This window comes from Urocitellus parryii, chromosome 4 (genome assembly GCF_045843805.1).
Source record: "Urocitellus parryii isolate mUroPar1 chromosome 4, mUroPar1.hap1, whole genome shotgun sequence".
NCBI classification, from domain to species: Eukaryota; Metazoa; Chordata; class Mammalia; order Rodentia; family Sciuridae; genus Urocitellus; species Urocitellus parryii.
The window spans coordinates 52,470,415-52,497,811 of NC_135534.1; the positions used below are offsets into that span (position 1 = coordinate 52,470,415).

The 27,397-nt window shown below is 40.9% G+C and overlaps 1 pseudogene; it reads left to right on the forward strand.

The window, feature by feature from the left end:
* Positions 1–24,907, forward strand: part of LOC113187853 (adenylosuccinate synthetase isozyme 2-like) — a 74,298-nt pseudogene extending 49,391 nt beyond the window's left edge.
* Positions 24,908–27,397: the final 2,490 nt, after the last annotated feature.

Consider the following 27,397-nt stretch of genomic DNA (forward strand, 5'->3'; position numbering starts at 1 on the left):
GCTTCCATTTCATTAATTTGTTCCTCAACTGCATTTAATTTGTTGCTTAAAAAATCCAATGACTTTATTTCCAATAACTATCAATTTATTCCAGAAATTATACTTGTTGTTTTTATTTGTTTATTCTTTTATCTTGAAATTTTAAAAATCTTTATTATTTATTTTCTTTCATACTGATGTTTAGTGTCTTAAATGCTTAGAAAGCTAATAATCATTTTTTTAACCAAAGAATGCATGCTTTATTTCCAGTAAGCCAGAATGTAGGAGACTGCCATTTCCTATAGCCTCATTTGCTCATGTGAAGTTTTCTCTAAGCCGTTTCATTTCTGTTAAGCAATGTCTTTTTTAAAATGGTCTTAAAATTAGGGTGATCCACCTTTCTCATTTCCTGATATTTTATATACTTAAACATTCTGTTCTCCTCCTGTGGCTGTTTGATTTTACATTTAGATTATGAAATATTTCCAACTTGCCAGAAGTATTCAGTATTCTTTTTTATTTGTTCTTTTTAGTTATACATGACAATAGATTATACTATGACATACTATGACACGTTCCCTTTCCTCCACTCTACTGATCTTTCTGTTATTATAGTTTTTTTTAATTAGTGTCTTGTGGATGTATATGAGGGTGAGATTCACTGTGGTATATTCACATATGCACATAGGATAGTTAAGTCAGATTCATTCCACTGATTTTCCCTATCCCATCCCTTCTCTCTCCTTTTCATTACCCTTTATGAACTCCTATGATATTACTTCTATTCTTTATTTATCCCCCCCACCCTTATTTTGGATTGACTTATGAATATCAGAAAAAACATTTGACTTTTGAATTTTGGAGGATTGACTTATTATACTACATGTAATATATACTACATAGCATGATAATATCCAGATCTATCAATTTACCAACAAATACCATAAAGTCATTTTTCTTTATAGCTGTGTAATAGTCCATTGTGTATATTTACCACATTTTCTTTATCCACTCATCTGTTGAGGGGTACCTAGTTTGGCTCCATAACTTAGCTGTTGTGGATTGTACTGCTATAAACATTGGTGTGGCTGTGACACAGTAATATACTTTGAATATATACCAAGGAGTGGAATAGCTGGGTCAAATGGTGATACCATTTCTAGTTTTTTGAAGAATCTCCATACTGCTCTCCAGAATGGTTCTACTAATTTGTAGTCCCACCAACAATGTATGAATGTATCCTTTTCCCCACATCCTTGCCAACATTTACTTGTTTTCTTGATAATTGCCATTCTGCCTGGAGTGAGATAAAATATCAGTGTAGTTTTAATTTGCATTTCTCTAATTGCTAAAGATGTTCAACATTTTTTCATACATTTGTTGACCATTCATATTTCTTCTTTTAAAGAGTGTCTGTTTATTGCTATACAAAATTACATAGAAGAGGTTGTGAGGGGAATGGGAAAATAAACAAGGAGAGAAATGAATTACAGTAGATGGGGTAGAGAGAGAAGATGTGAGGGAAGGGGAGGGGGGATAGTAGGAGATAGGAAAGGTAGCAGAATACAACAATTACTAATAGGGCATTATGTAAAATTGTGGATGTGTAACCGACGTGATTCTGCAATCTGCATTTGGGGTAAAATTGGGAGTTCATAACCCACTTCAATCTAATGTATGAAATATGATATGTCAAGAGCTTTGTAATGTTGTGAACAACCAATAAAAAAATGAAAGCACAAAAAATAAATAAATAAATAAATAAAGTGTGTCTGTTTAGTTCCTTTGCCCACTTATTGATTGGGTTATTTGGTTTTTTGGTGTTAAGTTTTTTGAGCTCTTTGCACTTTCTGGATACTAATGCCCTATCTAAGGAGCAGGTGACAAAGATTTTCTCCCATTCTGTAGGTTCTCTCTTCATGCTCTTGATTGTTTCCTTTGATATGAGGAAACTTTTAAATTTGATGCCATCCCATTTATTGATATTTAATTTTACTTCTAGCATTTTAAGTGTCTTGTTAAGAAAATCAGTTTCTGAACCAACATGTTAGAGTATTGGACCTACATTTTCTTCTAGCAAGTGCAGGGTTTTTGGTCTAATTCTTAGATCTTTGGTCCACTTTGAGTTAAGTTTTGTGCAGGATGAGAGATGGAGTTAAATTTCATTCTACTACATATGGATTTCCAGTTTTCACAGCACCATTTGTTAAAGAGGCTATCTTTTCTCCAACACATGATTTTGGCACCTTTGTCTAATAAATACAACTGTATTTGTCTCTTGTGTTTTCTATTCTGTTCCATTGGTATGCCTGTTTTGGTGCCAGTATCATGCTGTTTTTGTTACTATAGTTCAGTAGTATAATTTGAGGCTCAGTATTGAGATGCTTCCTGCTTCACTTTTCTCTCCAAAGATTGATTTGGATATTCTGAGTCTCTTATTATTCCAAATGAATTTCATGACTGCTTTCTCCATTTCTGTGAAGAACATCATTGGAATTTTGATGAGAATTGAATTGAATCTATATAGTGCTTTTGGTAGTATAGACATTTTGACAGTATTAATCTTGCCTATCCTAGAACATGGGAGGTCTTTCCATCTTCTAAGGTCTTCTTCAATTTATTTCTTTAGTAGTCTATAGTTTCCAGTGTAAAGATCCTTCACCCCTTTTGTTAGATTGATTCCCAAGTATTTTTTTTATTGAGGCTATTGTGAATGGGATAGTTTTCCTAATTTATTTTTCAGCAGATTTATCATTGGAATAATAGAATGTGATTGGTTTATGGTGTTGATTTTATATTCTGCTACTTTGCTGAATCCATTTGTGAGCTCTAAAACTCTTCTAGTGGAATTTTTTGGTCTTCTAAATATAGGATCATGTCATTGATAAATTGAGCTCTTCTCCTATTTACATCCCTTTAATTTCCTTATCTTTACTAATTTCTCTGGCTAGAGTTTCGAGTTCTATGTTGAATAGGAGTGGTGAAAGTGGGCATCCTTGTCTTGTTCCTATTTTTTAGCTTTAATAATATTGAGGTATGTTCCTTCTATCTCTAGTTTTTCCAGTGTTTTAAGCATAAACGGGTGCTGTGTAAAAACCTTTTTCTGCATTTATTGAAATAATCATGTAATTCTTGTTTTTAAGTCTATTTATGTAGTGTATTACATTTATTGATTTCCATATGAACCAACCTTGCATCCCTTGGATGAATCCCACTTGATCATGGTGCACTATTTTTATATGCAGTTTGCCAATATTTTATTATGAATTTTTGCATCTATGTTCATCAAGGATATTGGTCTGAAGTTTTCTTTCCTTGATGTGTCTTTGTCTGGTTTTGGTATCAGGGTGATACTGGCTTCATAGAATGAATTTGGCAAAGTTCCCTCCTATTTATTGGGATACTTTAAGGAGGATTGGTATTAGTTTTTCTTTAAAGGTCCAGTAGAACTTTTAAGGTCTGGGTTGAGAAATCAATTGAGATTTGGATTGGTTTACCTCTAAATGTGAAAGAAAAGAAAAAGAAAGTTGTTTTTCTCGATCAACTTTTAAAAATCTATCCTTATTCTGTATGTTAGGCATTTTCAAAATAATGTGTCTTGGAGTAGATCTGTTGTGATTTTGTATATTTGGAGTTCCATATGCCTCCTGTATTTGAATTTCCATTTCATTCTTAAGGTTTGGAAATTTTTCTGATATTATTTCATTGATAAGATTGGGCATTTCTTTTTTTTTCTTGTAACTTTATTTAATTTATCTATTTTTATGTGGTGCTGAGGATCGAACCCAGGGCCTTGCATATGCAAGGCAAGCACTCTACCGCAGAGCCATAACCCCAGCTCCAGATTGTGCATTTCTTTAGTTTGAGTTTTAGAGCCTTCATCTATCCCAGTGAATCTTAAATTTGGCCTTTTAATGTTATCCCTGATTTCTTGAATATTCTGTTCATGGTCTCTTAACACCTTTTCTCTATGGTTGATTTTTATTTTCAAGATTATATATGTTGTCTTTAAGGCCTGAAAATCTGTCCTCAAAGTGGTCTAATCTATTGGTTATGCTTTTCATTGAATTTTTAATTTGATTTATTGATTCCTGCATTTTAAGGATTTCCATTTGATTCTTTTTCAAAATCTCTATGTCTTTTACTGAAGTGAGTTTTCACTTCCTATATTTTTCTCTGATTTCACTCCTTACATTGTCTTTTAGCTCATAGAACAGTTTAACTGTAAAATTTTTAAAATTTCATCTCTGACATTTCCTCCACTGTGGTGCCAATGAAGTCTATTGTTAAAGCATTATGGATTGTTTGAAGTGGTTTGTTCCCTTGCTTTTTCATATCGTTTGTATGTCTATCCATCTATCAGTATAGTTCTGACTTCTTTAAGTGAGGACTACTATGTAAGCTTCTTCTTCTTAAAAGTCCTGGATTGGATGGATATCTAGATAATGCTATTTTAATACAATATGTGACCTCTGCTGATCCCAATGTCAGCTCCACTTTAAGAGATACCACTGAGCCCTATTTAGTGTAATCACTTCTGAGCCAAGTGTCATACTATTCAACCTCATAAGAACAAAAACTTGTTGTAGTTGTTCTTAAATTCAGGTATAAAACGGTAGATAAATTCTGGAATAGGTCAAAAAATTAGTAGCTGAATTTAGTGAACTCACTATGATCTTAAGTGAGGGCTAAAAGGTGGGAGGAAGAAAGTTTGTGCAAATGGGGAAGAGAAAAAAGAAGGAAAGAAAAGAGAACAGGAGAGAGAAGCTATAAAGGGATCATTTATATCAAGGTAGAAAGGAGGAATTGATGAATGGGTATTATTTGAGGTAGTAGCTAACAGTGCAGGAGGATGAGTAGGTGGTAAGAGAAGCAGGTAAAACTACAGCTAAGAAAACAAAGATAGGAAGATTGATTTCCATTAATGCTTTAAGCCATTAGATGAAATACATTCAGATGGGTTGGAGGTACAGTGTTGGCTATTGGGTTAACAATTATCAATCTAAGGAGTTATTTATATGATCAAAGCTTACATTAGAGTTGTTTTTAGTATCAGAGGGTGCAGTATTGTGAGTCAACTGATTCAAATGTTGCAGAAGTTCAGGATGCAGGCTCTGATGTGGCCCCTCTATTTGCTCCAGGTCACTAGTGTACCTGTTACCCTCTGCTAGATTCTTTCTGCAATAATGAAGATCCTGGTAGCTGTCCCTGTGTGCAGAACACCGGTTGTGAGTTTTCTGCAGGTGTTCTATGGTGCGATGGTATTTCTCCTGCTGCCTCCACTCTCTGAGGTGCTGAAGCGAAGAGAGTCTCAGATAGTTCACCAGGACTCTAGTTTTCACTGCCCGGCTTGTGAATGGTGGACATTGATTCCCTCTGCTTAGTAAGTCTGGTGCAAGACCCCACAAATATCCAAACAATGCCCTATCACTTGCCAATGGCAATCATAGTTCAGGCTGCGCACCTGTTAAGGCTGGTGTCTGACCCTTTCTGCTGCATAGCCTCTGGCAACTTCCCACTGGACCTGTATGTCACTGGATATTCAGGCAACTTCCCTCTGGTACAGTGCTGTGATCCTGGAGACTATCCCTAGGCTTCCCACGGTGCCTCCTCAGGTGTCCATGGGCAGGGCCTGGTGATTCAACTTTCCTCTGTTCAAGACCAACACTGCTCCATTTTAGCCTGTGTCTGAGGCTACAACCCTTACCTGGGTCGCCAAGATTGAGTGGAGCTAGAACTGCCCCTCCCTGGCCCAGGTTCCCTCTGGCCCACTGCAATCCCCTTGTTTGTGGGAGACAGAGGGCAGAAGAGGGGAGGTTCCAAGATTTATGGTTCTTAGCGGTCCTTCTAGAAGCTCTTTCTGGATGGATTCTTAAGAGGGCCCACTGCAGGGGGCTTCCCTCTGGTTTAACTTGAAGCTGTCTGGGCATGGAAAGATGCTGTGCTGATTTAAGAGGGTGACTTGTTGGTGGGCTGCGGACTCCACAAGATGGGCTGCACCCCACCTCCCAGCTTTCTTTTTATGATTTGGTTTTAAGCACTTTGTGCTGTTTTAAGGAAGCTTCTGCATTTTAGATTTTGTCTTTTCAACAGTTTCTCAACAGTTTTTAAGTGGGTGAGCTTAAGAGAATGTTCGCTCCTCCTCTCTCTCTCTCTCTCCAATGCCCTCCCCGGCTCATTCACAGGTTCAGGTGAGGGCACTCTGGGTTTTGATTTCTACTTGGTAACCTATCTCCCAGTCTCTCTAGGTCTCCAACTATGTAGTGTCAAGTCTTAGAGCATTTATTTTGTCACCAACCTCTCAAATCTGCTTTAATTCGCTGCCTCTTTTCCGTGATATGAGGAGATCAGACTAGCTGCCTAGTTTGCTTCCACCATCTTCAACAATCATAATAATCATTTTTATTGCAACTCCTAACTTTTTTTCATAATAGATCAGTCCTTCACTTATTTTATAATTGTTATTGTGAGCTCTCCTTTTGCTTCATGCCAAGGTTTCATTCTTAAAATTCAGCCTTAAGCAAGGTCAAGACTTCCTTACCATTCTACTGTGGATGTTAGAGCTTATGTTCCCAAATTAACAGGACCAATTATCTGCTGTGTGCATGCACACATACACACTCACCCTCTATAACCTCACTGTGCTTTGGTTTTCAATTCTTTCTTCACTTTGGGTCTCTCTGGATTCCCCTTTTTCTTGAAAATTCAGCCACTAATTTGAGTTTTTAACTATTATACCTGGAGCAAGCATTCTAAGTGTTTTTATGTGGGAAGTTCTATGCATTCTTAATCTTCCCTCTTGCTGAAATGAACATATAGCATGTAACATTATTTAAACTCATCAAATGAATCATTCAGTGAGTGCATCAGTGATAGGGAAACATCACTGCATATGTCATGTGAGAGGCAGCCTGCTTCACACAAATACCTCAAGATCCATGGACATTACTTTGAATTTTAGCTCTGCAAAGTTGAATACCTAAGTAACCCCAGATAACTTACAATCCCAGAGACTTGATCTTTTCACCTATAAAATACACATTTTGACATTTCAAATTTCCTACAGATGTCAAATCTAAATGCATGCACTGAGATTTATTTGGGATGAAATATTTCAAATTTGTGTGACACAATTCCATGCCTTTTGCCAAAGAATGGGATTTGCTTTGCCTTGTCTTGAAGACTCAGGGTCATTCCTTCCAGCCTCAGTGACCATGCTGAGAAGGAAGAGGAGGATATATGCCAGGACCAGTGTGGCCTGTGGGATTTTCATCAGAAGCCTAAGACCTCAGTGCAGCGTCCAGGACAGCCTCACAGTTGGCATCTACTCTTACGAAGCTCATGATAAAGAGAAGTTCCCAGGAGACCTGTGGAAATGGAACAAGTACAAACCAGGTTCCACCAAGACCTTCATCTACATCCTCTCAGGAATCTTCAGGACAGAGCTGAAACTGACTACGTTATCCTCACTTTACATGTGAGGAAACGGGGCTCACTAAACATTATACAATGCCCGCCACCATACCAAGATAAATTGAGGAAGCCTCCACCAGGCAGAATTAATCTCTCCCTCCTCAGCACTTCCAGAAGGTTTCCTGCTTTCTGGATACAGCACTTTATCACACTGAACTCACTTTTTGGTCTAGTGTCTATTCTTGCCCTTAAAGTTTCTTGAGGGCATCAATTGTCTTGTATTCATCTTTGAATCCCAAACCACTGGACAAGGTGGATCAAATGGATAATTATTAAATGAATGAAATTCAGACCTCCTGCCTTCAAATTCAGTATGCTTTCCTCTGTCTCATGCTGTCTCCTGGTCATCAGCACAGGAAGCACCAGAACCCACCCTCAAATGTTCTCAAATCCACATTCCTTCTCAACGATCAGGGTCTAGCTGGGGTTTTACCCCTGGGTATCGGAGACTAAAGCCTTATCCATTCTTGTTTCCCTGACTAGATGAGCACAGTGTCTGGCATGGGGCTGAACATATTTTAGATGCTCAGAAAGCCTGGGTGATTGAAACTGATGGGCATTTGATCTGAGGAGCCTCAGACATAGGACAGCACTGGCTCCAGGAATCACAGCTCAGGCAATGACATACATCAGGACCTCTTTAATGAGAAATTATGGAAATGCGCTGCTGGGAGCTGTCTTGATTAACAACAACCTGATGGTGATTGCAGCTTTGTGGACTCCCCCTCTCCTCCTCCCCTCTCCTTTCCTCCTTGACACCTAGAGGCAGAACCGAGCCACCTTTGACAAGGCTTTCTTTCTCCCAATAATGCTGCTGACAGACTCAGTTTGGTAAGAGCTGAGCTAGAGGGGTTGGCAGCCCTTCAGCAGGCATGTGGCTCCCTAATGGGCAACCTAAATCAATGGTAATTGAGATCTCACCGCACCTGTCCTGCCCCAAGTTCTCAGGAAAGATGGGCTGAGCTTCTAAGTAAACAAAAGAGAATCAGGTTGGATGTTCTTCCAACACCACTCTCTCCATCCTTCTCCCAAAGCCAGTTTGTCCGAGCAGCCATATCCTGACTAGAGAATAAAGATGGGCTCCCTGTATCCACTACCTCCCCTGAGATCCAGCCTCCAACCTAAGAGCAAGCTGGACCTGAGCCCCCCAAGAGAAAGAAGGGTACCTCCATTTTGTGTGCACAAGAACTTCTGAGCAGTATGCTCAAAAGGCACAAAAAAGAATTGGATTCCAGGAAGGTTTGACTTCCCAAGCCAAAGCTCCATCCCCCAGCCCAGAGCCAGGCACAACCTGACAGCTTTCTGTCGGACTGCACCTGAATTCCCCATCCCTGCGCTTACTTATCGCATCTTCATTCAGCAAACATTCATTAATGTGTGTGAGGTCCTGAAAGTCTGTGGTTCCGAGTCCTTCCTTTCCTTCCCTCCTCTACACACACACACACACACACACACACACACACACACACACTAATTTTGAAGTTAAGTATTTTATTAAAAGATTTTTCAAAGAGGTTCTCTCACCTTGCATGACTCATCATTTTAGTTGGTAACTTTGGGTTTCTCTGGTCCCCAGCTTCTCCACAGAATCATTAATAAAGTGTAAACAAAGATTTAATCATGTGGGAGCTCACTATTTGAAAGCTCTAGGGGTGAGCTTCTTGTAATGACATGATCAGTGCTTGCATGGTCTGCGGAACAAATCCTCCTTAACTAGGAGGACTCTGAAGAGAGCTCCTACTTGAGGGAACAGAGCTATTAAGCTTTACCTGGCAGAACAAGATGGGGCAGATGGTATATCCATCCTCCTTAATAGAACTTAACTAGTTCACAGGGGTATCAGAAACCCTAAACCCAGAAAAAAGCTCCTGGGGCTTGGCTCTGCTTCTCCTATTTAGCCCTTTTTCACCCAAATGAAAAATTCTCAGAATGTGACCCCCCCAAACCAGCAGCATCAACATCACTTGGAAACATGAAAGTACTAATTCTCAGACATCACCCCAGACCCACAAAAGCAGAAATTCTAAAGCCGTGCCAGCAATTTGTGTTTTATCCAGCTCTCCAGGTGATTCTGATGCCCCAGGTTTGAGAACCTGTGCCCTAGATAGAAGTGCACTCTTACTAAGATCTGCAAGGCCCACCACAGGGATACCACCAGCCCATCAAGCTTTTGTGTATTATAAATAGGGCCTCCTCTGGGAGGACGCAGCCACAGGCATGTACTTACAAAGTAGAACCAGAGCTCTATTTTAGCCTCACTCACTCCCAGTGTCACACCCTGTACAGTGAAGTCACACAGCCAGACATAGCAGCCTGCCCTCCGGCCCCCACTCCAGCCTCTCATCCCCCCACTTGCCTCCTAGTGTTCCAGCCACACCAAACATCCAACAATTCCCTGAGCACATCATGGCACTTCATGCCCTTATCTGAGCTGGTCTCTCCCTCTACCCAGAATGTTTTTTCTCCATTTTCCACCTGGAAAATGACTACAATCTTTACGTGTCAGTTTGGTAGTCTCTCCTTCCAGAACATTTGTTGACTGCAGGAGAGTTGCATTTCACTCCTCTTGGCTTCCTTATCACATTGTGTTCATCTTTCATTTTGTCCTTACTTTGCTACATTTTTTAAGAGTTGGTTTCTTATCTCCAACCCCCTCAAGGGCAGGATGTATGTCTGTTTCATCTTTGTATTGTAATGCCAGATTCGTGGGATCCCAAAAGATTCGTGGGACCCCAAAAGACCTCTAGGAGCCGAATCCGATGCAATAACTCAAGAGTCTTTATTGCAAGCTCGAGCCTGGACTCACAACCGTTTCCGATGCAGCGGTCCCAGAGACTGAGTCCTGGTCCTTTGTTCAGTGAGATTTTATAGGTTTTTTGGGGGGATACTCTATGCATCACAACATCACACAGCAAATCATTTCACACCACAGGAAAAATCAAACAACAACTGTTGAGAGCCACAGCCGAAGGGGCCCCAGCAAACTTTCAGCTGCCAGCAAACTTCCAGCTGCCAGCTGATGATTGGCTCACAGCGGCCCCAGCAACTTCTAGCTGATTGGCTCCTCTGCGGTGATGCTCATTGGGCTGTTTCCCCGCCCTTTCAGACCACAGAGCTGCTCATTGGGGGACTTCTTTGGCTCTGCCCACACGACCCAGCCAATCGGCCTCAAGACCAGGAGGATTGTGGGAGTGGGAGAGGCTTGTGTATTTTGGAGAGAGAGGCTGGTGGGAAGCCGGTGGTGGTATTTGGGCTCTGAGGGTTTTTCCTGAGGAGCTGTTTTGTTTGGCGTGTGTGGTTCTAAAAATAAAGTTCATTTCTTTTGACAAGTGGCTCCTGAATTGTGCCCAGCCAGACTGCGGCAAACAACTCTTTTTTTTTTATTATTGGTTGTTCAAAACATTACAAAGCTCTTGACATATCATATTTCAAACATTAGTTTCAGTGAGTTATGAACTCCCATTTTTACCCCAAATACAGATTGCAGAATCACATCGGTTACACATACACATTTTTACATAATGCCATACTAGTAACTGTTGTATTCTGCTACCTTTCCTATCCTCTACTATCCCCCCTCCCCCCCATCTTCTCTTTCTATCCCATCTACTGTAATTCGTTTCTCTCCTTGTTTTTTTTTCCAATTCCAATTCCCCTCACAACCTCTTATATGTAGTTTTTTATAACAATGAGGGTCTCTTTCCATTTCCATGCAATTCCCCTTTTCTCTCCCTTTCCCTCCCACCTCGTGTCTCTGTTTAATGTTAATATTTTCTTCCTGCTCTTCCTCCCTGCTCTATTCTTAGTTGCTCTCATTATATCAAAGAAGACATTTGGTATTTGTTTTTTAGGGATTGGCTAGCTTCACTAAGCATAATCTGTTCTAGTGCCATCCATTTCCCTGCGAATTCCATGATTTTGTCATTTTTTAGTGCTGCGTAATACTCCATGGTGTATAAATGCCACATTTTTTAATCCAGTCATCCATTGAAGGGCATCTGGGTTGGTTCCACAGTCTAGCTATTGTGAATTGTGCTGCTGTGAACATCGATGTGGCAGTATCCCTGTAGTGCGCTCTTTTAAGGTCTTCAGGGAATAGTCCGAGAAGGGCAATAGCTGGGTCAAATGGTGGATCCATTCCCAGCTTTCCCAGGAATCTCCATACTGCTTTCCAAATTGGCCGCACCAATTTGCAGTCCCACCAGCAATGTACAAGAGTACCCTTTTCCCCACATCCTCTCCAGCACTTGTTGTTGTTTGACTTCATAATGGCTGCCAATCTTACTGGAGTGAGATGGTATCTTAGGGTGGTTTTGATTTGCTTTTCTCTGATTGCTAGAGATTGTGAGCAGTTTTTCATGTACTTGTTGATTGCTTGTATGTCCTCCTCTGAGAAGTGTCTGTTCAGGTCCTTGGCCCATTTGTTGATTGGGTTATTTGTTGTCTTATTGTCTAATTTTTTGAGTTCTTTGTAAACTCTGGATATTAGGGCTCTATCTGAAGTGTGAGGGGTAAAAATTTGTTCCCATGATGTAGGCTCCCTATTTACTTCTCTTATTGGCAAACAACTCTTAACATTGATTAGGACATTCACTGGCGGGAACAAGTTGGGTAGGGGTGATTGGTTAGTACAAGAGGGGGATTCCTTTGAACTGATTGGTGTATGTGCTAAACTACATGGTTTCCCAACATGTTATCAACCACCACACTGGGGGGTCATCTAGCATCCCAGGTATTTTCCCTGTCTCATGCTGATTGGTGGTTGCTAGGGGGTTGCTATGGGTCCTCACCTAGCCTGACTGAGTCAGGGACACCTGGCGCAGCAGATCTCTCCTGTTATTTGCAGACAAACAACTCAGCAGGGTGGCTATGTGCCTATGTGTTCTGTGTGTTTTTCCAAGGACAAGGGTCACGCTCCCTCCCTCTGGACAGGCCTTGAGGTAGAAGCTGTTTTCAAAAATGGAATCATATCAGTTTCTCAGTATCACAATATCAGCACAGTCCCTGGCATTTTCATTCCGTGACAGCATCTACAAAGTGTCAGTGTCATACCAGGTTTTCAGCCCCAGAGACACAGTAAAGATGGTGGCTGACAAATCAACCTGTGAACTCCATTCACAGCTAAGTGAACAGCAGAAGGGGAGGGAAGACGAAAAGGAAGAAGCAAGACCCTTGCAGAAGTACGGGATGTCATTCTTTTTACGATGATTTAGAATGATTTAGAAGCTTCCTCAAAAGCATAATGACTTCCTCCAGCTCTGAGAAGATGAATTTCTTTCCTGTAAACCCCTCTTCAGATTCATTCACAAAGCTGAAAAGTCAAGACGAGTCCCAAGCAGAAAATGCATCTCTAATCAAGAGGCCTCTCCTCCGGTGGGGCTTGGCTCAGTCCCAGCCATTGAAGAGCCATCTTGCAGTCCAGAATATTCAGTGCCTTCCCCAAGGTGGTTGCTTCCTGGAGCGTGAACAAGGACAAGAGCAGATTTAGGAGACTCGATGCTTCCCCTCCTGGTGAGGAAGGATCTAATCGCTCTGTCAAGATCAAATCAGATTGGCATGCCCCTCCTCAATTAGAAGCTTATCTAATTATAAGTTGTGAATAGCAAGTTTCTGCTCACTTGCGTAATGCAATAATAGGGCGGGGGAGGTCCTTGTGGAAGCCATTTGATTTTCTACACCCAGTGAACCATGGAGGTTAACATAACAGATGTTTTCACCGACATGCAAAAAACATGGATTTTTCTCCAAATTAAAGAGCAGGTTTGAATGTGGAAGGAAAGAGGTTGTGACAATCAACCAGAGGAGAGATGGTGATGCCTGCACCAGGGCAGAGCAGAGAGGATGGAATGGTCATTCTAGGACATAAACAATGTTTGGGATATAGAACTAGAAGTCTAGGAGAGAACAAGAGGAATCAGGAGAAAGATGGAGTAAGTCTACTCTTGGTCCTGAAGATGCTGCAGAAATAGCTAGAACAGACCTTCTGATAGACCTTCATGCTAGACTTCGCTAGCATGCTCTCCATCCTGAGCCCAGACACACACACACACACACACACACACACATACACACACCACACACACACAATCATCACAACAAACATTGACAGATACACATAAATACATTTACTCACTTAAAACAACATTTTGAAATAATTATTCAGAAAATGAAAGCAAAACATACTTCAGTGATAATTATCTGGATTTTTTCAGAAAAAAAATAGATTATTTTATTGCAATGTCCTACCTGTGATAATGAACCCCCCCACAGGTATAAAATATATTAGATTTGCATGGTACATCTTACTTTTCAAAGAAAATTCACAAATGTTATGTGACTAAAACCTCACAGGGTTTTTTAGTTTAGTTTTGTTTTGTTTTAATTTTTCTTGTTTTTTTTGTTGTTTTGGTTCCTTTTCTTTTTCTGGTTTGTTTTGTTTTCATTTCCAAATGCATTTTGTGGTGGACACTATCTGTTAGCTCCCAGAACTAACCCAGTCCTTCTGAGGTCTCACATGACCAGGAGCCAGAATTAAAAGATTATATTTTCCAGAGTCCATTTTCAAAAGTCTGTTCTGAGTCCACCAATAAGAGACATTCTCATGAGATGTGGAAGGTCAAAGAGTAACAAGCCATTATAGGTCCTCAGACATTGAAAGACAGGAGGTTGGACAAAGGCTTCCCTAAGTCCTCCTGGGAATCATCCATCACCTTAGTGCTTCTGGAAGATGAGATCATTATGATGCTTTTTGTTATGATTTTGGATGTGAGATGTCCCCCAAAAGCTCACATGTGAGACAACGCAAGAAAGTTCAGAAGAGAAACAATTGGATTGTAAGAGTCTTAACCCAATCAGTGAGTTAATCTCCTGATAGGGATTAACTGAGTGGTAACTGAAGTGATAGAGTGTGGCTGGAGGAGGTGGGCATTGGGGTGTGGCTTTGGGATATAACTCTCTCTGCTTTCTGATCAACATGTGAGCTGATTCCCTCTGCCACATTCTTCCGCCATGATTTTCTGCCTCACCTCAAGCTCCAAGGAATGCAGTCCACCTTCTATAGACTAAGACTTCTAAACTGTGAGCCCCTAAATAAACCTCTTCTTCTCTACAATTGCTCTGGTCAGATCTTTTAGTCACAGCAGCCAAAAAGCTGACTAAAATAGTTTTTTGGTAATTTTTATAATTCCCTGATTTTCTGAAACCATCTACAGTTTGTCTCAACCTTTGCTCTTCCAACTCTTTCAAATACTTTGTAAACATCAAGTTCCCTCTATTAATTCCTTTCTGCATGTGATATCTTGGGCCTTTTTCCTGACTCATACACTTTCATACATTACACACACTTAAACATCTATGAATATTTTAAACTAACAGTTAACACCTACACAAATAAACTAATAATAACACTTCACTTTTCTGCAGTGTCATCATATTTGTATATTTGTTTACACTGTCTGTATTTGTTTGCTAGGACTACTGTAATAAAGTAACACAGGTAGAGCAGTTTAAATCTGTTGTCTCATAGTTCTGGAGACTAGAAGCCCAAGATCAAACTGTTATCAGGTTTGTTTCTTTCTGAGGGTGTGAGGGAGAAGTGCCAGCCCCTTTCCTAGCTCCTGGTGGTTTGCTGGCAATCTTTAGCACTCTTTGGATTCTGCTGCATCACATAGATCTCTGTCTTCATCTACCACAGCATTCTCCTGTGTATGTCTCTCTCTGTTCAGATTATCCCAGTCACATTTGGAGGTACTAGAATTGGACTTCAACATATCATTTTGGGGGACTCAGAGTACAACCTATAACACTCTCCAATTCTGGATGGAAATGCCGAGCAGAAGTCAATTGGATGTAAAGCTGAGGAATGTAGGGGGGATTTTGGATAGAGATACCCAAATCTTGAGAGTATTGGCAAAAAGCAGTTGTAGAAGTCACTAGAAAGTTCATTCAGAGAAAATGAGTAAAAAAAGAAGAGGTCTGAAAGCAGAATCTCAGGACACATTGGCATGTAAGTTAGGGGGCTGAGGAACAGGAGGCTAAGAAAAAACAGTTGAAGAGGCAGAAGAAAAGCCTTCCTGAGAAGGGCTCTAACTCATTCAGCTTGCACCATAGGCACCTACCTGGACCAAGCCCAGGGCCATTGGTCAAATAGTCCAGATTTGCAGTCAAAATATGAGGACTGGGGAAAGCTGAGACTGGAGGATCATGAGTTCAAAGACAGCCTCAGCAATGGCAAGCCACTAAGTAACTACCCTATCTCTAAATAAAATATAAAATAGGGCTGGGGATGTGGCTCAGTGGTCACATGCCCCTGAGTTCAATCCCCAGTACCAAAAATAAAAAAGACGAGGAGTGGGGGAAACGCTGAGCAGAAGAAGAAAATAGACATGCCACTCGTTAGTTTTATCAATTGTTTGCTGAGTTGAATTTCAGTAGCTCATCATCCATGTGCCATCAAGAAAGTCACTTTGCCTTTTGCTCACTTATCTGACAAGTGGAGATGACCATAACTGTAATGAGAATGAGATAATACATGTAATCACTGTAGCTTGTGCAGAATTAGCATATAGTAAATATCCAACAAAAGATAGTACATAGTTACTTTTTATTATCTGGACACTGCTATAAGAAAATATAATTCTTTATCTCAAACTTATGAGTCAATTTTCAAAGCATGAATGAGAAGCAGAATCCATCTGAGGGTAATTTTATTTACTCCAGGTTCAAAAACTCATAAACTCACCTATGCATTTTCCTGGAGCCCAGAGAAGTTAATAACTCCCCCACACACACCCCAACTAAGAGCCTAAAAGGAGAAGAGATAAGCAGAGACAGGGCTGGAATCAAGAATCCTTAACTCTAATACTAGTCCTGGGTGCCCCCAAACCAGCTGCCACTCTACCCTGCCACTGTCTCCATTTGAACCCCGACCTGACCTTGAGCTCAACCTGGCCCAGGATGCAGCCTGTCCTTTTTCCTTCCAGGCTGTCTGGTCAAGCATGGGCTCTGAGCAAGCATGGCTATCATGGAATTGAAACCTAAAGGGGCATCTGGAAGGCAAGTGGGATGTCTGGAAGTAATAAGCTTGTGACTGCTTGTTCATTTGGCACCCAGTGGGGGTAGCACAGATTCCTCTAATCTCTCTTTCTTGAGAATCAATAAAAAGTTAGTGATGCATTCAGCTGAAATTAAATAAATGAAATTAGGTTCCTTTTTTAACCTTTTATGGGACTATTACTTTGGTCACATTCCTTAAAGTCACTCTGGGGCAATCTGACATACCATTTTGGTAACTGAAGTACAAATTTTAAAAACTGAGTCTTGATGTCCTGAGAAGAAAAGTATTTGGTTGGCCACAGGAGGTGGGAGCAACCAGAAGAAAATAGCTGATTTGATCTGAGCACAGAAGGATCACTAAGTAAGGCTGGGTGTCCCCAGCAGGAAGGACCAGCGTGAGCACAGATGTGGAAGGAAGAAACACAGCATGTGGGAATTCAGACATCATTGTAGTGAGCATCAGAGATTGACTGGGGTCAGAGTGAGGCTGGTCGCAGAGGCTCCTGCACTGCCCGTGGCCTAAACAGAAGCAGTAGGGTTACCAAGGAGGGCATCTTGACCAACATATTTCACTGCTTGAAACAACAGAATTGGAAGGCAAACTTGTCTTTTCTGACCCTAATTAAGAAGTGCAAGAGGAGACCTACCTGATTTCAAATCCCACCACTGCCATCCCCATCATGTGAAATTTTTATGGCAATTATTTAACCCGTGACAAACCTGTTTTCTCAAGTACTGGAGTACTAATAATGCTCCCCTTAGAGGATTCAAACTCAATTCCCACATGGTCAGGCAAGTGAAATCAATAACTGCCTAGGCATAGTAGATCAAGGAGAAATAGAAATTCCATTCAACTCCTAATACTAAACATAGTCAAACTCAAAATGTTTTACAGCATTGTATGTGCTGAACAAAATACACTTGGCCAACTTGTAGTCAGCGTGTGAATGTTTGACTATCTCATAAATCAAATATTGATTGATATAAGATTGTTTCAAGAATTAAGTGAGACAATGCATATGAAATGCTTCATGCAATAGAGAATCCACACAAAAGGAGTTCATATATTCTAATCCATTTATATGAAGTTCAATAGTAGGCAAACTAATCTACAATGAGAGAGACCCAAACAGAGTGTACTTGGGCAGGGGATGGGGATCGGTAGTGAAGGAGCATAAGGGAGTATTAAGAAATAAAAGGAGCATGCTGGAAATGTCCTAGTAAGGTTCTAAGTTGTTATCTGTGTAGAAACATACACTAAAAATTCATTTATCTGGTTGGCGGGGATGTAGGGGAAAAGGCACACTCAATACATTGCTGATGGGACTTCAAATTGGTGCGATTATTATGGAAAGCAGGATGGAGATTCCTCAGAAAACTTGGAATGGAACCACCAGCTATTTCACTCCTCAGTTTATACTCAAAGGACTTAAAATCAGCATATTACAGTGACACAACCACATCAATGTTTATAGCATCTCAATTCACAATAACCAGCTATGGAACTAACCTAGTTGCCCTTCAACAGATGAATGGATAAAGAAAATGTGGTATATATACACAATAGTAAATTACTCAGCCTTTAAGAAGAATGAAATTATGGCATTTGCCAGTAAAATGGATAGAGCTGGAGAATATCATGCTAAGTGAAATAAGTCAATCCCAAAACCCCAAAGGCCGAATGTTTTCTCTGATATTTGGATGCTAATTCACAATAAGGTCGGGGGACCTAGGGAAGAATAGAGGTACTTTGGATTAGGCAGAGGGGAGTGAAGGGAGGGGAGTGGGTATGGGGATAGAAAGGATAGTAGAATACATTGAACATCATTACCCTACGTACATATATGATTACACAACTGGTGTGATTCTACATTATGTACAGCCAAAGTATGAGAAGTTATACACCATATATGTATGATGTGTCAAAATACATTCTATTGTCATGTATAACTACTTAGAACAAAATTTTAATATTCATTTATCTGTACACTTGCACCCTGTGAACTTTATTGTATACAAGTTACACATTAATCAAAAAGAATATATTAAAAGAAGTCCTTCATAGTATAATAAGTGTTTAATAAATTGCTGTTGTAGCTGTTATTATCATTACCATTTTTATTGTTATTGTTATTGTTAAGCCTCAAGGTCAATATACCAGCAAAATGACAAATAAGCATTCACCTAAGACTCACTCTGTTCTGGGTACATATGTCAGATTATATTTTCTAAAAATGAATGTATGTATGTTGAGCATATTACTCCCACATGCTCTTGCTACATCATGAATTTCATTCCTTCCACCAAGAAGTAACATCAATGTTGAAAGAACGAACAAGGCTCATTGTAGGAGAAAGTGCCCTTTTTATTGAGGAACAGCTCTGCATATTTATAGAGCTGGGGGTGATTTGACAGTTATGACAGTTTAATGGTTGAACAGTTTGACAGTTGGCATGGGGTGCTTTCTGATTGGTGAGTAAGGATCATGTGAGTCAGCAGGGCTAGTCTGATTGGTGGGTAAGGATCATGTGAGCCAGCAGGGCTCACCATTGGATGGCTCTTCTCAGGGGATGGGGAAGTTAGTCTTTGGAGCCCTGGCGACTCCCAACAAATGTCCCATCCTCTTGAATCCGGTCTAGGCTTGTAAAACTACTCTCATCAATAGAGCATGGAAAACATATCTTGTGGCTCCTGAGATTAGGTAATAAAAAAGCACATGGCTTCCATATGGCTCTCTCTTGAGACATATGTCTGAGAGGTTCTTCTTCTCAAGATGTAAGTCTGACTACCCTGAAGTTGCCATGTTGGAGGAATCACCTACACCGCCTTGAGAAAGATGTCTAAGAAGCCTTGACTGTTCCAGCCTTGATTGTTAATGTCCCAGTAGCCCAGGCACTAAAGACATGAGTCAAGAAGACTTTTAGATGACCCCAGATACCACCTAATTCAACCTCATAAGAGACCCTGAGCCAGAACCAATCTGAAAATCTTCTTCTGAATTCATGACCCAGAGAAGCCACAAGAGATAGTAAATGATTATTGCTTTAAACCAATAAGCGTTCAGGTGACCTTTTAGGCAATAATGGATAACTAACACAGAATTTGCTACCTGAGAGGGGTGATGCTATATCCACAACAACAAAAGAAAACTAAAAGTGGAGCAATGACCTTGAGGGCAGAGGTGGAATCTAATGGCCTTCAAGGAGGCTATCCATAAGAGCTTAATGGAAAGATAAAATTAAATGATGGAGAGAAAAGGGAGATATTTGTTATATAGAATATTAGCCTCTTCAGGCTGAGATAGATAGATAGATCGACAAAATGACTGAAGCAATAGAAATTTATTTGCCTACAGTTCTGGAGGCCAAGAAGTCCAAAATCAAGGTGCTGTCTAGTTAGATTATTTGGGAGAGTCCTCTTCCTGAATTGCAGATAGCTACCTTCTTACTTGGAGGAGAGAGAGTTGGATCCTCCTCCCCAGCCCTATAAGGATTAAAGTTACCCTAACGATCTCATTTAACCTTTATCACCTTTCCATAGGCCATATCTCCAAACACAGTCACATTGGGGGTTAGGGCTTTAATATATAAAATTGGGAGAAACACATATTCAGCCTAAAACATATAGTGAGGACAAATTTAGAAATACTATCTTTTGTGCTAAAAGGGAAAGCAGAAAAATATAGCTAATACATTAACTGATTTAGCAAAGGAGATTTCCAAGTAGAATGTTGAAGGTGCCACTTGGCTTCTGATTGCTTATAATAAAAGGTGAAAAGAGGGAAGACATATTAAAATAATTTTTTTAAATGAGCATAAAAGAGCCAAGACTTGCTGAGTTTGAAAATAAAGATATCTGATGCCTAGACTCTCCATTCAGGAAATGATACTAAAAGTTTAAAATGGCCTCCAGGCAAAAATCAAATCCAGAGTGCTGTCAAGGAAATGCAGTCTAAAGATAAAACTGGGGGAATGAGCATGAAGCCTTTTATTAAGATCTCGGAAATACGAAAGGTGGTGCTTCTGACAGGAAAGCAAAGAATAGGGCTTTTGGTGATGTTGATGTGGTGTCCCACAGCCACCTCAGAGGACAAAAGGAGCTCATCTTGTGGATATTTGTGGTTGTGACTTGTATCTACTGGAGTGAATGCCAATAAGAACCACAGCGTCTCGTGGTGACTGTAAGCTGATTGCTGTGTCTGCAACACTATGTACTTGGACCAAGAAGGACCACAAAAATGGGTATTTGGATCTCCAAACCGCTACACAAATACAGGCTGAGAAAAGCCCCAGTTGCGAACACTGTTTCTAATGGAAAAGAATGGATGACACAGGTGCCTTCTGTCTCTGAGCTCAGAGAGTGTAACCAAGAGCCACGGAACGATTCACAGCCATGGGACTGAGTTCTAATCCAGAAATTGCCCATATGACCAGCAGAATTTCAGGATTGCTAAGGAACCCTTGGGTGCTCACCATTTCCCTTTTCTCCCTTTAGCAGGAAGATCTCTTATGATTATCTTATTGCTACCTCACCCTGTAGATTAGGCAAAGGGAAGATAGCATGTTTCCTTTGTTCAAGGGCCTATAGATCAAGAGGAACTGTACAGGAGTTACTGTTAGAGTCTGTAAACAAGTCTGGATGGCGCCTGGCAAAATGCCAGAGGGAGTGGTTTATGAAGTAACGCCAGCGAGCCATTAAGTGTGGAGATTCCTTATTGGTTGACTGCTGCATATAGTTTATGTTAATTAAGATAAGCTGTGTGAAATGTATATATACCACTCCTGTCCTACAATAAACGGCTTCCACTCCTGCTGTATCAATCTACAGAAGTTGCTCGTCACCCCCCCCCCATTATTTTGCTGCAGCCGGACTGCTGCAGATGGTGGCCCATTACGGGGAGCCCCGGGACACTAGGGGGTAAGTGACGATAAAAAGCTGCCTGTCCATAGATAGGACGGGAGCAAATCTGCTCGTCCCTAGGCAGATAGGGCGAGAGGAAAAATGGCCATTTTGAGAAAATGGAGAAGATTGATACAGTATGTTTGTGTCTTGTTTTGTCTTGAAATGTTGTATTGTCTTTGTGATGAAAATATGGAAGGGGTGTTAAGTAAATTGATAAGGGAAAGAGGCACCCCAGTGGAACCAAGAGCAGTTAGGGCATGTGTTGATAAGAGCCCAGGAACTCTAGTCAGAAAAAAAAAAAGAAAGTTCATAAGAAGAAGGATTATCAGAAAAAAAATTGCAGCAAAAGGCTATTACTGAATACTTTTCGTTACTGGAGGGTGCATAAATTGGAGTGGCGGCTGCCAGGTGCGCAAGCCGGTCATGGCACAACAAGAACTTTCCAAGTGCTGGCAGCGGGCTCTTCCCGCCCCCCCCACCCCCCCCACTCCCCACCCCCCACCCCCCACCCCCGTGGAGCAGGACGCAACTGTGAGAGCCCAAATCCAAACCTGTTCCCAGAAGCAGTTTGAGTCCAGGACTCTCCCCGGGGTCATCTGGGGCTGCCCAGGATGCTGCAGGCAGAAGACGGCCCTGAAGTTTGATCATTTCCAAGGCCAGTAACTACAATGGTTCTCCCACACCTGGAGGCTGATGAGTAATGAGCACTATTAAGGCTTATTTCAAATGTAAAAAAACCTTGAGATAATGTACTAAATTGTTCAGAAGGTTGTTTTCTTAGTGGAATGCTATAGGATTTTCTTTAGCCATCCGGAGTTCCTGCCTTCATCCCAGTGCCGGTAAAGACGAAGGTGGAAGAATTTCCAGTGTTGCTGAAAACCAGACGAGACTTCAGGTCAACCTAGCTGCCTGCAGAACTTACCTGGACTGTGATTTAAGCTAGCTGCCTGCAGAACTTACCTGGACTGTGCTTTAAGCTAGCTGCCTGCAGAACTTACCTGGACTATGATTTAAGCTAGCTGCCTGCAGAACTTACCTGGACTGTGATTTACCTGGACTGTGAGTTAATCTATTGAGACACTGCTTTACCTGGACTGAGACAACAAACTGTAATCTACAACAAATTGTAACTCGGTATCTTTGCTAATGGTGTCATTGCTGGTATAATTTTTCCAAGGGCTTCTTGCATGGAGCCATCAAGTGGCTTGGTATTGTGGCATTTTGTATCCTCCCCTTCTGCTCGGAGCAGAATATTTATGGTGTTTGTGTAAAAACCACTATGGTCGTTATTTAAATTAAACAAAAGGGGGAAATGTTAGTCTGTAAACAAGTCTGGATGGCGCCTGGCAAAATGCCAGAGGGAGTGGTTTGTGAGGTGGCACCAGCCAGCCATTAAGTGTGGAGATTTCTTATTGGTTGACTGATGTATCTAGTTTATGCTAATTAAGATAAGCTGTGTGGAATGTATAAATACCGCTCCTGTCCTACAATAAACGGCTCCTACTCCTGCTGTATCAATCTACACAAGTTGCTCCTCACGGTTATTTTGCCCAGCCAGCCAGACTCCGGCAGTTAGTGTATTTGAAGAATACACCCAAGGAACCTCATTACACATCAAGGGTCAGGACCTCATGATGAAACTGTCACATGATGAGACTTTGGGGGATTTGGAAGGAGGGAGTGGGAAGGATGTGAATCACCAGGAGCCAGCAGGTAGATGAGGCAGCCCGCCCCTTGGGAACCTCGACTTGTGATGTAATCCCCTCCCACATAGAATCAGGCCTGGCTCTGGGTGACCAATCTAAATCAAAGACGAAATCAAATGAGACTGGGTCACATCAGGGCTTGCAGCTTCTGCCTGGACTCTCAGACCTCATGCCAGCTTCTATGATGTGAGACACTCATGCTGCTCCATGGAGAGGAACCAAGCCCTCCCCACCCAATAGCCACTGGCTCTGGGAGTCAACTTCCTTGAGAGCAGATCCTCCAGCCCTCGGTGACACCTGACTGCAAAACACTGGGGCAGGACCACTCAAATGTGCAGCTCCAGAATTTCTTTTCTAAAGAAATCTTGAAGAGCAGCTCAGTTTGCGTACTCTTTGCCTGCCAGTTCACCTCACCAGAGCCATATCATTCGTAGATCAACCCAGTAGTTTCTTCTCTGCCCAACAGTGACTGCAGCTGTCCCAGGGAATAGTCTGGAGGGAACTGGGTGACCATAGCGTTTGGTGTGAAGTGGGCCAATAAAGGCAAAGGAAAGGTAGTGGATCTGCTGGCCCAGGATGCCAACATCGTGTGCCACTGCCAGGGAGGGAATAATGCTGGCCATACAGTGGTTATAGATTCTGTGAAATGAGATTTTCATCTTTTACCCAGTGGGATAATTAATCCAAATGTTACTGCATTCATTATAAATGCTGTGGTAATTCATCTACCTTGATTGTTTGAAGAAGCATAGAAAAATGTTCAAAAAGGAAAAGGTCTAGAAGGCTGGGGAAAGAGGCTTATCATATCTGACAGAGCTCGTATTGTATTTGATTTTCATCAAGCAGCTGATAGGATCCAGGAACAACAGAAAAAAGAACAAGCAGGAAAAAAATTGGGGTGCCACAGAAAAAAAGGGCATTGGCCCAGTTTATTCTTCCAAAGCTGCTCGGAGTGGACTGTGGATGTGCCATCCTGTTTCTGACTTTGAAGGCTTCTCTGGGAGCTTCAAAGTTCTAGCTAACCAGTACAAATCTATCTACCCTACTTTGGAAATAGACATTGAAGGTGAATTGCAAAAACTCAAGGGTTATATGGAAAGGATTAAACCAATGGTGAGAGATGGAGTTTATTTCCTATAGGAGGTCCTACATGGAACACCAAAGAAAATCTTGGTAGAAGGTGCAAATACAACATTGTAAGATATTGATTTGGGGACTTACCCTTTTGAAACTTCTTCAAACTGTACTGTTGGAGGTGTCTGTACAGGTTTGTTTATGCTGCCTCACAATGCTGGTGAAGTGTATGGAGTTGTGAAAGCTTCTACCACTAGAGTTGTTATTGGTGCCTTTTGTACACAGCAAGACAATGAAATTGGAGAATTATTACAACAGAGGGTAGGGAGTTTGGCGTGACTACAGGAAGGAAAAGAAGATGTGGCTGGTTGGATCTTGTTTTACTCAAATATGCTCATGTGATCGATGGATTTACTGCACTGGCCCTTTCCAAGTGGAATATTTTGGACATGTTTATGGAAATCAAAGTTGGAGTTGCTTACCAGTTAGATGGTGAAATCATACCTCATTTCCCAGCAAACTAAGAAGTCTTAAACAAAGTTGAAGTTCAATATAGGACTCTCTCAGGAGGGAATACAGACATATCAACTGTGAGGATATTTAAAGAACTACTTGTTAATGCACAAAATTATGTTTGATTTATTGAAGATGAGCTTCAAATTCCAGTTAAATGGATTGGTGTAGGTAAATCCAGAGAATCCATGATTCAACTGTTTTAAGAATTTCCAGAAATACTCCCTGAGAGGGAGGGGAAAGATTTTCTTAAATATTTCTTTAAGACCTGCAAATTCAAGAATATTGATGTGAGTTTTAAGCCCTGCTGAGAGCCATTGTCAAGTAGGAATGACGCATCGAAATTTCCTTGCCAGCGTACCCCATGTTGCTTAGAGGAAGGACTCTCCATTGTGGAAAAGGACTTGTCTTAGACTCAGGTCATTTGCAGTGACATTGCATGTATGCTTGAGTAACATGACCTTGCTCAAGGACCAGGGCAGATCCGGGTTTAGGGCGGATCAGGTTTTAAGGAGTATCCTGCTCCTTGGGTTTAGGGCGGTTCCAGGTTTAAGGTGTACCCTGCCAGGAATAGGGCGTATCCTGCTGATTAGAGCCTGGTGGAGTATGTGGATTTTGCCGAGAACGTGAATTTTTCCCCAGAACGTGTGTAGAGTGCCGGTGTGAGTTCGGGAATAAAGAATTGCTGTTTGAATCTACAAGGCTGTGAGTGGCTTGTGATTTTGTGCCCAGCCAGACTGCGGCAAAGCCCTACAGTCATTTCGAGTCTTTTAGGAAGAATGGCTGTTGTGAAGATAGACTTTGGCATATTCCAGTGTCACTCCCCTCAGCTGGAATAATCGCTTTATCACATGTTGCTCCTGCTGCTCAAGGTGCCACATTTTCTTTCAATGTTTTACTTTTACTATAGTAAACCCATGTTGTTTGAAATTTAAAATAGTTACTTTCAATGTAGTTTTTATTCAGTACTGTCATTGTGTGTTCTTAGGTTTTACCATGGTAAGAACAATTAATGCAGTTTTGCGCAAATATTTTTACATACTGATCATTCACTGTAATCTTTGCTAGAAATTCTTTGTTAGAAAAGGATGAAGAGAGAGGGTTCTGTAAACTGTTGCAATGCTAAAAATTCAGTTTAAATAGTGAACTGTTTATTTTCTGCTGAAACCATTGCAAAATTGAGCTTTAGGCTGAGGGAGGGAGCTTATTCAGAGGTCCTTTAATTTGTTCAGAATACAACTTATTTCTCTCTATAAATTATTTAATACATTGAACATTTAATTAAATGTGCAGAGAAAAAAGTATTCCCCAAAATAACAATTTTAATGTTAAAAAAAGTAAAACGTATGTTGCGATATTTGATAGATATTTTTAAGACATTAAATGAAATGTATCTTTCCTTTTATTTTATCACACCATTATTTCTAAGTCTAGTGGTTTGATTTTTCAACATTGTGCCTACAAATATGGTACAAAATCATCTACAAATGTCTAAATGAACCCAAATTGTTGGCCATGATTTTGATCATGCCTTCATTTCTCCTTTCTTGGGAAAAAAAAGGGAGGGTGTTATTTTGACAATTAGACTTAGCATATTATGTTGTAGCTTTTCCTTCAATGAACTATTAAATGTTTAAATTAGGTGCCACTTTATTTTATTATACCATCAATAGTTGATTTAAAAGAACCAAATATTTCTAGTAAAAAAGAAAAAAGAAAGGAAGGAAGAAAACTTGAATGGGTTATTATGGTTTGGATGTGAGATGTCCCCCAGAAGCTCACATGTGAGATCATGCAAGAAGGTTCAGAGAAGTGACTGGGTTGTGAGAGTCTCAACCCAGTCAATGGATTAATCACCTAATGAGATTAACTGAGCGGTAACTGAAGGCAGGTAGGGTATGGCTGGAGGAGGTGGGGCATTGGAGGCATGACTTTGGGATATATATTTGTATCTGGCAAGTGGAGATTTCTCTCTCTGCTTTCTGATCATCATGGGAGCTGCTTCCCTCTGCCACACTCTTCTGCCATGATGTTCAGTCTCACCTTGAGGAATGGAGCCAGCTATCTATAGATTGAGACCTCTGAAACCATGAGCCCCCAAATAAACTTTTCCTCCTCTATAAGTGTTCTGGTCAGGTCTTTTAGTCACAGCAGCGAAAAAGCTAACTAAAACATGGGAAACGATGATTACTGTTGTTTAAAGCTATAAGTTTGGGGGCAATTTGTATCACAGCAGTAGATAACTAACTCAACTCTACAGGGCATACAAATACAATCAGTTGTAATCATGGCCACAAAGAACTTGCAGTAGAGTGAAAAAAAAAATGTGGAGACACTGGTGAACACATTGTTTAGGCCAGCATGAGGTTCCCTTGGCCAGAATGTTAAAGGGCAATTTCTTTCTTCTGCTGAGAAGGTGAGGTGCCTGGGGCGGTGAGATATTGGGAGACAATTTCAAGAAGAGACTAGTGCTTTAAACAGGAGAATTTCCATTCAACATGAAACTATCAAGTCCTGGCTTTGTTGTTGCAAAAGAGAGCTTTCCATTTACTGAGGTGGCTTGCTTTTGCTGTCACCATGTGGCAGAGGCAGGTGGGGGATTATTGCCTCTATAACACAAAGGACAAAACTAAGGGTTCCCCTGAGGCACTGGCTCACCCAGGCCTACCTGCCCCAACAGCTCTCCACAAGAGTTG